This window comes from Prionailurus viverrinus, chromosome F1 (genome assembly GCF_022837055.1).
Source record: "Prionailurus viverrinus isolate Anna chromosome F1, UM_Priviv_1.0, whole genome shotgun sequence".
Classification (NCBI taxonomy): domain Eukaryota; kingdom Metazoa; phylum Chordata; class Mammalia; order Carnivora; family Felidae; genus Prionailurus; species Prionailurus viverrinus.
In genome coordinates, this window is record NC_062577.1 from 30270882 (window position 1) to 30287118 (window position 16237).

The window sequence follows — 16237 nt, forward strand, 5'->3', positions numbered from 1 at the left end:
GCAAATCTGAACTGTGTCATTCTTTCAGCAAAACTTTTTTTCAGGCAGAACGCAGAGTCTTAAAGTCCAGAATAAATTAACAAAATGCTGTCCTGTAGACGTTAACGGCACAGATGAAGCTAGGAATTGGAGGAAGCTACTAGGGACCAGGAATCAAATCTTGGCTCTGAGCCCTGGCTTTAGCTCTTACTGGCCATGAAATCAAAGCAATTAGTCTTGGCTTCAGTTTCTGTACCTTTAAGATTGACATGATAATACTTGCCCTATTTGTGAAGATAATGTGAAATAACGGCTATCCAAATTTTCATCAAGTACAGAGTAGTTAGCTGTGTGATCTTAGGCACCTTCCTTTACTTTTCTGATCCTCATTTGTCTCAACCGTAAAACTATGTGATTGAATGAAACAACATGTATCGTGATTCACCTTCAGCTCTGAAACTGTAGATGTCAAGGATTCCTTGTGGCATAGTTCAAAGGAGCAGAAGCCAGGAAACGCAAGGAATGTCTTCCAAGAGAGAATAGTTGAATAAAATGATTGCCCGTCCACACCTTGAAACAGTATGTAAGCAATGAACAATGAAAAATCAGAGCTATGCCAGATAGCGTGGAGGAATTTCTATGCAGTGTTGTTGGAGACGAAAAATGTGGAAAAAGGTGTACAAGTGATCTCACATTTGTAAAACAACAAATGGCACTCCCTCCAATGTGTGTATGTGCATGTATTCTACATAGAATTATCTGAGCAAAGAGAAAAATATGAGAATATGTACTTTTTATTAAAGGCGTTAAAGGGGGAAAGCGCCTGGGTGGCTCAGTAGGTTGATTGTCTGGCTTCAGCTTAGGTCATGGTCTCCTGGTTCGTGAGTTCCAGCCCCGCGTCGGGCTGTGTGCTGACAGCTCGGAGCCTGGAGCCTGCTTCGGATTCTGTGTCTCCCTCTCTCTCTGCCCCTCCCATGCTAACACTCTGTGTGTCTCTCTCTCTCAAAAATAAATAAACATTAAAAAAAAATTTTAAGGCATTAAAGGGAATACAAAACAGGGATAGGGCTGACCATAAAAAAAATGGGAAAGAAGATTGGATTTAAAAATAATGGGGTACCTGGGTGGCTCTGTTGGTTAAGCATCCAGCTCTTGGTTTTAGCTCAGGTCATAATCTCACAGTTCGTGAGTTTGAGCCCTGTGCACTGTCGGTGCAGAGCCTGCTTGGAATTCTCTCTCTCTCTCTCTCTCTCTCTCTCTCTTTCTTTCTCTCTCTCTCTCAAAGTAAATAAACTTTAATAAATAAATTAATGAAATTAATGAAAGAGCATGTATATGCTCAAATCCATGCATTTGTGTGAAGATATATATTTGTGGATATGTATTATTTTAACAAGCTGAGTCAGTCATAAGTTATTTTAAATAAATAAAATGTGGAGTGCCTGGGTGGCTCAGTTGGTTAAACATCCGAATTTGGCTCAGGTCATGATCTCACAGTTTGTGGGTTTGAGCCCCATGTCGGCCTGTGCTGACAGCGTGGAGCCTGCTTGGGATTCTCTCTCTTTTCCCTCTCTCTCTGCCCCTCCCCCGCTGGCGCTTTCTCTCTCTCTCTCAAAAATAAATAAATAAACTTTAAATAAATAAATAAGTAAGTAAAGAAATAAAGAAAATGTTTCATTTAAACTCGTATCAAGATGCAAGAGATTCCTCCCATATAAGTACGTACCCACCTAAGGTGCTTCAATCACAAGTTGGTTGTATGTCACTGGGTATTTAAAACAGAAAGTTCCCTAAGGTAGTCTGCCCCTTAATCATGTCTATACTACAAATTTGCATAATAAAATGTCTTCACGCATGAAGAAAACCTTCCCAGCACTTCCACAAGTGCTTCATTTGTGTTAAAGGAAGACCTGCTGAGGTTCTCTGTGCAGGTACCAGTGGAGGGGCCATGATGTAGCAGAGAGCAAAGCCAAGCCCCTGCCCTCATGGAGTTTACCTCCTAGTGGGAGAGACAGATGATAAAGACAAGTAAATAAAACCTAGGACAGGGAGTGATACCGACTATGAATAAAAACACAGCAGAGAAAGAGATGGAGACAGAAGAGGAGTATCTGGCGCCAAATTCAAGGTGTTGAGAAGAGACCTCCAAGAAGGTGATATTTGGACAGAGATCTGGATGAAATGAGGCAGTGAGTAAAGCACAGTCCAGCTGGAGGAATTAGACCGGAGGACGTGAGTTTGGCACATCTCAGAAGGAGCAAATTTGCAAGCAGAAGGGAGACCATCAGATTTGTCTCATTCCCTCCACAGCTACCAGCCTGGTACAAGCCACCACTGTCTCCCACCTGGTCCGCCCGCCCGTATAACCTCTAGCTGGTCTCCCAGATTCTGTTTCTTGTTTTCTATGGTCAATTTTCCACACTTGCAGCCTGAGTGATCCCTTTAAAATGCAAATCAGATCATGTTACAACATGGTGCAAAAGCCTCCAGGAGTTTCCCATCGCCTAAAACAACGCTCAAAGTCTTTGCCTTGGCTGATGAGCTCCCCAGGATCTGGTTCCAATACCTCTCTGACCTCAGCTCACCATGTTCCCCTTTGCTCACTCACTGGCCTCCTTGTTCTTCCTTAACAGGCCAAGCACACACCTGCCTAGGCCTGGAGTTCCCATAAACGGACCATGAATCATCCAGTTGCTCCGGCCATGGGTTTAAGAGTCACTCTTGACTCCTTTCGTTTCTCACACTCCGCAGCCAATCCATTAGCAAGTTCTGACAGGTTTACATCTAAAGAGATCCCAAATCAGACTACTTATTATCACTTCCATCAACAACCCTAATCCCAGCCACCACCACCTCTCATCTGGATTACCACATCAACCTGCTAACAGTCGTCCTGATTTCCATCTTGTCCCCCACAGCCTATCCTTTACCCAGTAGTCAGAGGATCCTTCCCCAACAATTATTCAACATTCAACAAGTATTTATTGAGCCCAGCTATGTGCTAGAGTGTGTTTTAGTGGCTGGATATTCAGCCCTAAACAAAATTTAAATTTAAAAGCTTCCTGCCCTCCAGGAAGGAAGATGTAAAGAAAAAAATGAAAAAGAGTTTTGTTTTGTGCATGTGAAAACAAGCAATCGGTGTAGCTGATCAATATTATCAAAAACGTTTGGATATGTGGATACAGCATGAGCCGGTGGCACTTTATTGTTGTTTCTTAAAATTTTAGTTTAACAAATTCAGCACTCAGGATGCTCTATTTTTTCCAGAATTGGAATGTTTTGCACCCAGCTGGTGGTAGATGCCTTGATATCACATTCCAACTTCAGTGTATGTGTTGTACCTAAGATCTAGTTTGGAATGATAAAATTTTCAGACATTTAAAAAATGAAAAATAGAATTCTCTGCTAAAGCATATGAACCCAGGCATTTCATTTGGATAAGATACTCAGGAAGCAAGCTTTTCAATAAAGCACATAGGCAAGGATATCTATCTACTGACTTGTGTCAGTTCCAAAAAGGATTTGAGGGGAAAAAACCATACAGAATTGATTAATTTTGACTGTCATCAATCTCAATTTAAGCTTGGTCTTATTCTCTAACTTTTATTAAAATGCTTCTTCCAAATTACCTTTAATTTTTTTTTAACTAGGGTATTTGCCCCAGGTACCTGGAGGGCAAAGATTATCGGTTTATTCTCCATTTGACCCCAGTGTCTGATATAATCCCTGGTGCATAATAAATGTTTGTTGAATGAATGAATTAAACTTTCCTAGGGCAAGCTTTAAGTCTAAGTCCTCTATCCAAATTGGAATAAATACTGGCATAAGGAAATACCTTTTCAGCTTTTTATGAACATTTCAGCAAGAAGAATATTATGACTGCCGTTTTCCACTGGCAAATTCTAAAAAAATAATAATGAAAAATAAATAAAAATTTTAAAAAATTCCATGTTTTTCAGCTCTTTTTCTTCCAAAGCCCCTTGTCTCAAGAGGGTTTAGCTGTAAGGAACAGAAACCATTATAACCATGCTAAATACAAATGTTTAGGCATTAGGTAGGTACCTGAAAAATTATTGCAGGAGGTGAAGCAGCAGATTGTAGAAGGTCTCCTGGAATGACTCCCAGAACCACACCCCGGAAATGGCCTGCTGAGAGAGCTGCCAGATGGGTGAATCTGAAGCTGATGAATTTAAAAACCCACAGGCCGTTGCTAGATTCAGGGATTGGTAATCTGTCACCAATGCTACCACAGCCACGACCTCTCGACATCTACAAAGCTAGTGACAAAACACTGAAGGATGCTGTAGAAGAACACAGTGTCTTCACAGTCATGCTTCTGGCTGGTTCCAGATGACTCTGGGCAAGACCCTGGGGTAGGATAAGCTGGGATGCTTGGTTCTCAGGTGGTTGCTTAACAACCACAGCTACAGGAACAGAGCCTTTGCCTACCTGCATCGAGTACATCTCATCGGCAGAACCTAATCCTCATCCAGAACCTTAGCTGCAAGGGAGTCGGAAACAATTTAGTTTACCAGCCTGCAGTATAACAAATCGTAGTGGGGAGTGTGGAATAGATACTGAGTGCCAAGCAACTGTAACCAGTCCTTTCCCCCATTTGGGGGAAGAATAACAATACAGCTAACATACGGCATTTACTCTATGCCAGTTTAAAGAAGAAACAACTATCTGTGGCATCCCTAGTATGAGAGTGTTAAACTCCATGAACAAACCCACTTTAATGGGAAGAGGAATTTCAACCCAGTTAATGTGAAGGCAAACACCATCCTTGTTGAAGCTGGCAGAGGCAGCAAGGAACAGAGAGACATTTTAGATGGTAAAAGGAAGAATGAGGGAGGGAGAAGAGTTGCCCACTTTGAATACATATCTTTGATTTCATACTGACTTCTCTGTGGATATACTGAATGTCTTTCAGCAGGTCAGTGTGTGGGGTGGGGAAGAGACACAACTGTCCCCAGGCTGAGGGGAGAGACTCAGTTCTTCCCTCTAGGGTCCCCTGGGGGTCTGGCTTGGTTCTAATAATACACAAAGCTTAATGTGGTTCTAATTAAACACAAAGCTTGACAAAGAAAAAAAATGAGATAAAATGGAGAGGGCCTGAGGGTGGGATTTGGAGGATTCTGGGGGGGCCACTGAGGAGAACAACAATGGAACAATGAGTATTTTGGTGCCAGGGAGAGAAGACAGTGCAGAACAGTGGTTCAGTGACAGCAGAACCCTGACAATCGTGGAGCAGCTCCTTAAGAAACAGAAGCATAGGAAGAGGCCCCCAAGCTACTCAGCTTGTTTCCACACCCCCATTAGGGTTCTACCCAGAGCCATCCCTGGCACCAGAACAAGCTAGTCTCTGGATGCCTCTCCCCTGGTTAGAGCTGGTGAATCAATGGCAGGACTTCCTTGTTGGAGTAAGCCCACCTGTTGAGTTAAGACCCACTCAAGAACACTGCCCAAAGACCTGGTCCTTGGAGAGTAAGACCGATTTGGTCAATGACCACATGAGGCCTAGCCAGGAGGAGCTATGGAGATGGTGATAAGAGAGAAAAGGGTGGGGGTGGTAATAAATGGAATTGCACATTGAGGAAAGTCCACCTGGAGGACCCTTTAGCTTGTCCTATAAAGCTCAAGAGCCTGGAATAACAAGAAGGGACAACCAGGACTCTGTTTCTTTACCTTGTGCTGTTCCTCTGAAGCAGCTTGGACAAAAGGCTGCCTTCTGCTGGTAGGCTTGCAGGGCCATCAGAGAAGAGCCAGCAGCTGCCCCTGGGAGCTTCCTGGTCACATGCAGCCTGACTCTCATACTCTTCAGTGACCTCAAGGATTTCTCTTTCCTTGCTTATGTCTGTTCAGGATTTCTAGAGTTAGGATCCCTGTCAGATTAGTGGTAAGAGCATTCCCTTGCCTCTCTGTACCTCAGATTCCTCATCTCTAAAATAGAGGGACTAAAACTACTCACCTCAAAGTGTTGTAGAAAGGTTAAATGGAGATCTAATTTGTTTAGACATTACATTAACATGCAATTAGTTTCTAACAGAAACTGGCTCATCATAAGCGCTGAGTAACCATTGTCAGCATTTGTTGTCTTATTCCAATGGGTTCTTTCCAGAAGTTGGAGATCCCAGATTATTTAGAGACAGCCCATGGTGGAGAAGGTGAGACTGGATGGGGAGGAGGTTGGGTGGGGAAGCGATGCAAGCTGCAGCAAGGGACAGTGACTGAGGAAACTGGCAATGGATCAGAAGTTGACCAGTAAGATGGAATGGAGCATCCAAGAGAATAAAGGTAACTAGGACCAGGAAGAAACTTGGCCGGGGCCGATATGGGTTAGAATACATATGTGGCTGTTCTACTGGAGGCCAAAATAATGATGTCTCTAAAAAAGTATATTTCTTACATAAAAATCAGGGTAGATAATTCAGGACTGAGAGGGGTGGTTCTGTGGTGTTTGGAGATCCAGGTTTCTCTCTTATTGGAGAGGAAGGTTTCTTCTATCTTGTGACACGTGACTCTACCTCCTCCTCTAGGGTGAGTGCTTCAGTCCCTGCCACAACTTCTACCTTCCAGCCAGTGGAAAGGGAAGAAGAGGTGATGGTGGGCACATCCATTTCCTAAAAGAGTGATCTAGAATAACTACATGTCCCTTCTGCTCACATCGCATTAATCAAGACTCAGTCATGTGTACATACTGAAATGCAAGAGGCTAGAAATCCGGTCTTTTGCCAAGTAGTCATGTGCCCAGCTAAATTTTGGTGATTTTTTTCTTAAAGAAAGGAAGGGAAAATGGCTATTGGGGAATGACCAGTACTGTTGGCTACCGGACTTGTGCATATTTTGGGATTCTGATAGAATATTTATTCCTAATGATTTCTGAAAACACCAGCAAACTTATGCCATATTCAAAAGGCCAACCTGTACATGGAGTTCAAAACTGGAAGCTTCCTACAGTGACCCTCACTACCACCTGAGTACCAAAGCCTCTTCTTTTACCACTGTCGATGGAAAAAGACTTGAATTGTCCAATTCCTTTCCCAGAAAATGTTTAGAAGATGAAGTCAAATGAGTATTAAATAAACTCTTCCTCTTGAGTGATTCCATCCATTGCCACCGAGATTTATTAAGCAGCTTACCTTTTTCTGGGAAAGGATTATGAAAGGACAGAACATGCCAAGCTTTTTAAGTTTGACAAAAATACTCACTTAGATTATTATTAGATTTTGAGATAGGCTCGGAAGGTGATGAAGGAGCTTTTTGGAATAGAGCCAAATGCTAATGCTGATTTCAACAGCTGAGCAAGATCTGTGCAAGCACTCCAAGATCACTCCCATGTTCTCTGTCCTGCTGTTAAATGTCTAAGACACAGCTTTGCATACGTTCACATGTTTTTATTTGCCCCAAGGCCTTTCTGGAGGGAGCTGGGATACAAATAAACCACAGGATGGATACCTTCCCAACTAGAAAGTGGGAATGATCCAGCTCCTTTGTTTCTCTCCATTACTCTCCTGATAGGGATGCATCATTTTTAAACAAACATCAAAAGTATGCTATGAAAAGGGATCAGTGTTAGCATCAGGGGGCTTTTTTTGTTGTCTTGCAATTGCCCAGCTATGAAAACTGAGAAAGGAGATAAAAGAGAAGACAAGAAAGGAGAGAGAGGCACTTAACCTTTTGATTTGTTTTCCTACCATAGACTATTTTGACAGACTAGTGAAGCCAGTGGACCCCCTTCTCCATGATAGTGTTTTCAAATACATAAAATAAATACATAGCATTACCCAGGAAAGCAATTATGTTGTGATAGAGTTCTACTCAGGGAAGTCTAATTTGGAGGTCTGTGGACCCATTGGAAGGACTCTCTTGGTTTCCTCCCATGCCTACATCGTCAACTTTCTTCAAATCAAGCCCAAGTCTCAACTATTCAGGCTGCCTTAGCTGAGCATTTAAACGCACCCCTTCACATGAAGTCACTACAAAATAGGTCCACACTCTTTCCCAGACATATAGTCACTTGTGTCCTGTGGACACGTACCTGGCATTTGAAGGCTGTTGCCATAAAGCTCAAAGCACAGGTGTCTTTACTACAGGTCAGCTTGGCCCCGTAGGAACAGATTGCTAGGGGCTCTGCCCAGATGCCCCTTCCTGTCTTATAGCACTGAGCAGAGATTCAATATTGGGATCCATTCCCCAAAAGTAAAAACTTCATGATAAATATATGAGTTGTACTCTTGGTAACATATCCAGTGAGCAGGGCTATTTTCATAATAGCAGAAGCTTCTGGCCTTTGAAAGAACTCTTTGGGGAAAGAGAGGCAGGGGAGAGATAGGCTGATAGGGAAGGATGGGAGGGGGTCAACCTCTCACCCCTCGGTTAATTCTACCTCAACAATGGATCTAGACTAGGGGAACTACAAAGGCCAGATACACCTCAACTTTGGTCTTTGGGTGCTTCCTCACACAGACAAACTTAGAATAGGGTAGATGATACTGGCTAGGGCCCTGAGACTGCTATCAGTCCAGAATCTCAGAAGCCTTATTGATAACTACAGTGATACCTTGTCATGTGTCCTCAGGAATCCCCAGGAGACAATCCTTTCTTAGGTTGCCTTCACTGGGACCCTACATCTGAGGGGAGCTATTTTAATGGCTCAAAAGGAGACTCAGCTGATAAAAATCTTAGGAACCCAGGCCCTTCTCTACCCATCATCAGGGACTCTGGTGGGGGAAGAGCCATCTACAAATTCCACCCTGAGATACAAGATCCCCTCTGAATTACCACTTAGAATAGGGTTATTTTAATTATTTCCACTGTGGATGAACCAAAAGAATCCTTCATCTATTTAAACCCCGTATGAGACCCCCACCATTGGACTGCACTTAGCGTATGTCTGGTTACTGCTCACAAAGTGCTTGGGCCACTTAGGGAGAATCTGCTGTTTCCCTACCTCTAGGAACACTTGAACCCCTGCCCCACAAAAGAGAGAGAACTCATCCCAGGAGTACAATGTTTTTTGGAATTTCTCATGTTGTGGATTTCGTTCTTTCCTACAACTATACACTACTAAAAAAGTCAATTTTACTATATGTACAGTTAAACAATATTTATTATTATTTACTATTGTCCTAAGTTACCATAAGACAAAATTAGAGCTAAGTGTTAATAGTGATTTGTTTCCAGGTGGTGGGATTGGTGGTGAATTTTAGTTTCTTCTTTAGGCTTGCATATATTTTCAAAATTGTCTTCAATAAGCTGGTATTGCTGTTGTAATCAGAAGAAAAAAAGAAAACATACCTTGTGAGCAACTACTGCATTGAAGCCAGAGGCAGTTACTGAATCTTAACCACTTCAAGGCAAAGACAAAGGGAAAGATGTTTGTGTTTGTTAAAACAAGGGGTCTTTCACAACTGAGGTGACATGGACGAAATTCACTGAAAGATACAAATTATAAAAATAGATAAAAGAGGGGCGCCTGGGTGGCTCAGTTTGTTAAGCATCCAACTCTTGATTTTGGCTCAGGTCATGAACTCACAGTGGATTCAAGCCCCTGTGTAGGGCTCTGTGCTGACAGTGTGGAGCCTGCTTGGGATTCTCTCTCTCCCTTTCTCTCTCTCTCTTTCTGCCCCTCCCCCGATCTCTCTCTCTCTCTCTCTCTCTCTCTCTCTCTCAAAATAAATAAACATTTTAAAGTAAATACAAGAAGGAATAGAAAAATCTTAGTAGTCTTATCTCTTTTGAAGAATTCAAATTCATAACTTAAAATCTTTCAAAAAACAGCAACAGCAAAACAAACCTCTAGGCCCAGATAGCTTCTTTAGTAAATTCTGTAAGACACTTAAGGAAGAAATAATGCCAACGTTACCAAAGCTCTTTCAAAAACTAAATGATGGGCAGATATTGCTCAACTGATATTATAAAACTACTTTATAACTAAAACCAAAATTAGACAAAGACAAGGACATTACAAGAAAAGAAAACTGTAGACCAATATTTCTCATAAACAAAGATACAAAAATTTTTAATACAATATTGGCAAACGGAATCTACAAAGCATAGAAAAGGAAAAGAAATAGTCTTCCTTTTCAGGACTATTCTAGTTATTCTAGGTCCTTGGCATTTTCATATGAAGTTTTGAATCACCTTGTCTAGCTCTACAAAAAAGAAAAAAAAAGCTTGTTAATCTTAGAATGTAGTTAAGAAAGTGAATAGACAAGCCATGAATTTGCAGAAATATTTGATATAAATGCACATGCATGCACGCATGCACATATACTGGTAGACATACAATGGGTCTCCCAAAGATGTCTATATCTTACCCCCTGGTATCTGTGACTTCATTACTTTAAATGGGAGAAGGGAATTTGCAGAAACGACTAAATTAAGAGTCTTGAGTGCCTGGGTGGCTCAGTCAGTTAAGCGTCCGATTTGGTTTCGGCTCAGGTCATGATCTTGAAGTTTCATGAGTTCAAGACCCACGTTGGGCTCTGCGCTGACAGTGCGGAGCCTGCTCGGGATTTTCTCTCTCTCCCTCTTTCTGTGCACCCCCCCCCCCCAACTCACGTTGTCTCTGTCTCACTCAAATAAATACACTTAAAAAAAAGAATCTTGAAATGAAGAGGTTATCTTGGATAATTCAAGTGGGTTCTGTGTAGTCACAATGGTTCTCATAAGACGGAGGGACAAGGGTGAGAGTCACAGAGAGGAGATGTGAGGACAGAGGCAGAGGATGGAGTGAAGCATTGCCAACATGGAGGAAGTCTGCAGGTAGTCTCTAGAAGCTGAAACAGGAATGGAAAGGGACTCTTTCCTAGCTTCCGGAGAAAGAATGGCCCTGCCAACATTTTTATTTCAGCACAATGAAACCCATTTGGATTTCTGACCTCCATAACTGTAATATAATAAATTTGTATTGTTTTAAGCCACTAAGCTTTTTGGTAATTTGTTACAGCAGCAGTAGGAAACTAATACTACAGTCACACACACGAAAACTTATACTCCTATATCAGCAAAGGATTATTATTTTAACAACATGATTGAGATATAATTCATATACCACATAGTATATTTGCAGATATGTAAAACTACCACCACAAGCAATTTTAAAACATTTTTATCACCTCAAAAAAACAAAACAAAACAAAACCCTGTACTCTTTAGCTATCACTCCCTGTCCTCTAAACCACTGAGCCCTAAGCAAACAAGATTTCACTATTCTGGATTATTTATTTATTTATTTTTCAACGTTTATTTATTTTTGGGACAGAGAGAGACAGAGCATGAACGGGGAAGGGGCAGAGAGAGAGGGAGACACAGAATCAGAAACAGGCTCCAGGCTCCGAGCCATCAGCCCAGAGCCTGACGCGGGGCTCGAACTCACGGACCGCGAGATCGTGACCTGGCTGAAGTCGGACGCTTAACCGACTGCGCCACCCAGGCGCCCCAATTCTGGATTACTTAATACAAATATATGCATGCAACATATGATCATATAATACATAATATATGCCTAGCTTCTTTCACTTAGTATAGCGTTTTCAAATTTCATCTGTGTTGTACTTCTCTCCCTTTTATGGCTAAATAATGTTCCACTGTATGGATATACCACTTTCTGTTTATCCATTTGTCAGTCAATGAACATTTGGGTTGTTTCAATCTTTTAGCTATTATGAGTAAAGGTATAAACATTTGTGTACAAGTTTTTATGTTAGCATATGTCACCATTGCTCTTGGATAGGATTCTTATGTTACTGCCAGACTACTTTCCAAAGTGTTGCACCATTTGACTTTCCCACCAGCAATATATGAGGGTTCCAATTTATCTACATCTTCAACAACCCTTGTTATTACATAACTTTCTGATTGATTCATGCCATCCCAGAGGATGTAAACTAGTATCTCATTGTGGTTTTGATTTATATTTCCTTGATGACAAATGATGTCCAGCAACTTTTCATGTACTTATGGGCCATTAGTTTATTTTCCTCGGAGAAATGTTCATTCAGATCCTTTGCCCATTTTCAAATTGAATCATTTGTTGTAACCTGAGTTGTAAGAATTCTTATATTCTAGATACAATTCCCTTTCAGATCTATGATTTGCAAGTATTTTTTCCTGTTCTATGGTTGTCTTTTTACTTTCTCAATGGTGTCATTTGAATTAGGAAGTTTTTCATTTTAATGGAGTCCAAATTATCTAATTTTTGTTTTGTTACTGATGGTTTTGGTATCATACATAAGACTCCTTTGCCAAGTCCAAGGTTATGAATGCTATTCTATTTTTTTTTCCAAAAGTTTTATACTCTTAGGTCTTACCTATGGATCACTGATCCATTTTGAGTGAATTTTTGTATATGTTGTGAAGTAAGGATCCAACTTCCTTCTTTTGCACGTACCTATTCACATTTCAACTCTTTGTTGAAAAGACCATTATGTTCTTATTAAATGGTGTTGGCACCTTTGTCAAAAATCAGTTGACCATAGACAGATGGTTTTTGTTTCCGGACTCTCAATTGTATTCTGTTGATTATGTCTTTCCTGTGCCAGTACAACGTTTACTGTTGCTTTTTGGTAAGTTTTTAAATTGAAAACCTGAGTACTCGTTTGTCTTTGTTTTTTCAAGATTGTCTTGACTATTCTGGGTCCACTGAAAATTCATATGAATTTTTGAATCAGCTTATCAATTTCTATGAAGAACTAGTGGTTCAAATACCACAGACTGTCACTTTCATTTTACTAGATATTTGTAGATTTTCTTCAATAAATATTTCTCTTTTTTTAATTCTCTTAATTTTTTTTAACTCTTATTTATTTTGAGAGAGAGAAGCAGTGCAAGAGCAGGAGAGGGGCAGAGAGAGAGGGATACATACAATCCAAAGCAGGCTCCAGGCTCTGAGCTGTCAGCACAGAGCCCGACACAGGGCTCAAACCCACAAACTGAGAGATCCTGATCACAGCTGAAATCAGAGGCTTAACTTATTGGGCAACCCAGGCACCCCTTCAATAAATATTTCTTTATTTGTTATATGTCCTTATTCCCAGTGTCCAACTTTGGCTCAGATCATTATCTCATGGTTTATGAGTTTGAGCCTCACATCAGGCTCTGTGCTGACAGCTCAGAGCCTGGAGCCTGCTTTGGATCCTGTGTCTCCCTCTCTCTCTCCCCTCCCCTGCTCGTGCTCTGTCTGTCTCACTTTCTCTCTCAAAAATAAATAAACATTTAAAAAATGTATATGTCCTTACTCCCATTTCCAGAGCCTTTAAGTATCATGTTTTTTAAAAAATGCTTTTCACCAATTTCACTAGGGGGTGGTTCTGCAGAGCTCCTCACACCATCATGCCAGAAACCAACCTCTCAAACATAAGATTATATTAAAAACCCCAACAACTCAATATCAAAGAGACAACCCCATGTGGATGCAGATATCATACAATCAGAAGTCTCATTCATCGCTGGTGGGGTATAAAATAGTACAAAAACTACTGGAAAATAGTTTGGAACTTTCCTATAAAACTTAGCATTCCACATACCCTATTACTCATCAATTCTACTCCTAGATATTTAGCAAAGAGAATTTGGAGCTTATGTCCACACAAAGACTTGTATGAGAATGCTCATGGTGGCTTTATTCATAATAACCTGGAGACAACACAGATGTCCATCAATGAGAAAATGGATAAAAAAACACTGATATATGCATTCAATGAAATACTGCTCAAGAATAGAAGGGAAGGGGGCGCCTGGGCAGCTCAGTCGGTTGAGCGTCCGACTTTGGCTCAGGTCATGAGCTCACAGTTCGTGAGTTCGAGCCCCACGTCGGGCTCTGTGCTGACAGCTCGGAGCCTGGAGCCTGCTTTGGATTCTGTGTCTCCCTCTCTCTCTCTGCTCTTCCCCTGCTCACATGCTGTCTCTCTCTCAAAAATAAATAAAGATTGAAAAAAAAAGAATAGAAGGGAAAAAACTATGGACACAAGCAGCAATGTGGCTGAATCTCGAAAACATCAGGCTGAGCCAAAGAAACCAGGCAGACAGAAATGTATATTCCTTTTATATGAAATTCTAGAAAAATCAAAAAAAATTGATGAAAATTGGTGGAAAAAATTGGGACAACAGTTGCCCGGGGGTCAGGGTAGGGATGGAAATAGGATTGGCAAGGAAGGAGCATGGGAAAACTTTTTAGAGTGATGGAAGTGGCCTGTGTCTTGACCAAAGTATGGCTTATACCAGTGTTGTCAAAATTCATAGAGCTTTCACTCTTAAAATCTGTGCATTTCACTAAATGTGAGTCAAGCCAATATTAGAAAATGAAGGAAAAACCAGACAAAGTGCATAATGCAAGGACAGAAGACAGCCTGGATCCTCTTAAAGGAAGAGACCAGGGGAGACAACCGTGTCAGTGGGATAAATATATACAAACAGCATAAGTAAAGAAAGACATGGACTTAGAAGGGGAAAAAAAGGACCAAGATGAGAAGAAATGTCTTATTTGTGGAGGAGTGTCAAGAATCTAATCAGATGTCTGAAGATTGGATAGGATATAGAGAACATAAAAGAATACTCTGCAAAACTTAATGAAAGTCAATGTGAGTGATTCTTCCTCATCTGTCATTTGTTGAAACTCAGTCTCATGGGGCAGGGCCTGTCCCTGTGGGGCTGTGGCTAAAGCGGTCCTGGGAAAGCCCTCCTCTGTCTCAGCAGTTGTTCTCTCGGGACCTGGTGCCTTTTTTCGGGCACTTAGGATGAAACCTGTACTTCTGAGAGGACACTTAAGTAAGGGAGAGGAGGGAGAAGCTGGAGGTGAGAAGGACTGAAAGAGGTAGTGTGCAGTGGGCTACAAGACAATTCCTAGTGGGTAGGGCAGTCAGTGGAGGAGACAGCATCCTTCTTTTGAAAGTTATCACATTTCTAGTGGCCAAAGAAATGGCCAAGCTGGTGTTTAGTTATTACTTTAAAGATTGTCCATAGAGAAGCCTTTAATTATAAAGCTCCCTGAAACTATTATCTTTGATTTTAAAAAAAGGCTGTGATTTTCCTGTGATGAACAAACTACCTCCAAGAGATTAAGAGCAGGGGCTTTGGAGTTAGGCATTCAAATTACTGTGTGAACTTGGGTAGATAACCTGGCCCCTCAGAGTCTCTGTTATGTTTTCTGTAGGAGGAAATGTGTGGCTGAGCTGTCCTCCCCAGAAATTCCTGTGTTGGAGTCCTGACCCCTAGCACCTCAGAATGTGACTGGAGATAGGGTCTTTTAGGAGGTAATGAAGGTACAATGAGGTCATATGGGTGGGCCCTGATCCAATACGACCGGTGTCCTTATAAGAAAAGGAGACTAGGGCAAAGATAAGCAGAAAGTGAAGACCATGAGAAGGAGAAGGTGGCCATCTACAAGGCCAGGAAAGAGGTCCCAGAAGAAACCCACCCTGCTAACACTGTGATCTTGGACTTCTAGCCTGTAGACCTGTAAGAAAATAAATTTCCATTGTTTAAGCCATCCCATCTGTGGTACTCTGTTATGGTAGACCTAAAACATTAATACAGGGATCATAATTCCTACTGAATTGAGATAATGTATAAGAAAGCATTAAGTACAGTGCCTGGGACTCAGTGGATGCCCAGTAAATGCCCTTCTGGACATACGAACTGCCAAACAATGTGTAAAAGAGACCTTTGGCTTGTGCAATGGACTAAGGCTGGGGAGCACTGTGTGTGTGTGTGTATACATGTTTTGTATATTTTGCATGTTCACAGATGGAATAGATCAGTCATAGCCATGGAGCTCATGACGAAGCCTGGAGCAGAGTGTAAGCTCTCTGAAGGTAGGACCCCAGACTGGATAATCAGATTCTTATTGAGCTAAATAGGCCAGAGGGCCAATGCAGCCCTCTGCCTTTTTGGCTAAAGTTTTATTGAAGCACAACTATGCTTATCTATTCATATGTTGTCAATGGCTGCTTCTATGCTATAAAAGTATAGGTGAGTGGTTGTGGCAGAGACTAGATGGACCTCAAAGTCTAACAAACTTAGTCTCTAGCCCTCTATGAGAAACTTTACCAACTCTGCTATAGAACCCAAGGTAGTAGGGACTCAATAAATTCTTTTCTCCTTCCTTTTCCTCCTTCCTGGTATAAAAAGAGACCAAAAAGAAAAAAAAAAGGAAGAAAAGAAAAGAAAAAAATGGAGATGGGAGGTACTGTATATTCATCTTGTCTAGTGCCTCTTTATAGTCATGAGGAAACAGCAGTTCAAAATGGGGAAG

The 16237-nt window shown here is 41.3% G+C and overlaps 1 protein-coding gene across 2 annotated transcripts in view; it reads right to left on the reverse strand.

Moving 5' to 3' along the window:
• Positions 1-15631: 15631 nt before the first annotated feature.
• SERTAD4 (SERTA domain containing 4) overlaps positions 15632-16237 on the reverse strand; it is a 37080-nt gene continuing 36474 nt past the window's right edge. For both annotated transcript variants that reach the window (XR_007148322.1, XR_007148321.1), the window contains exon 6: positions 15632-15646. The gene's annotated coding sequence lies outside the window, so the exon portion shown is untranslated. The remainder of the gene's footprint in view (positions 15647-16237) is intronic.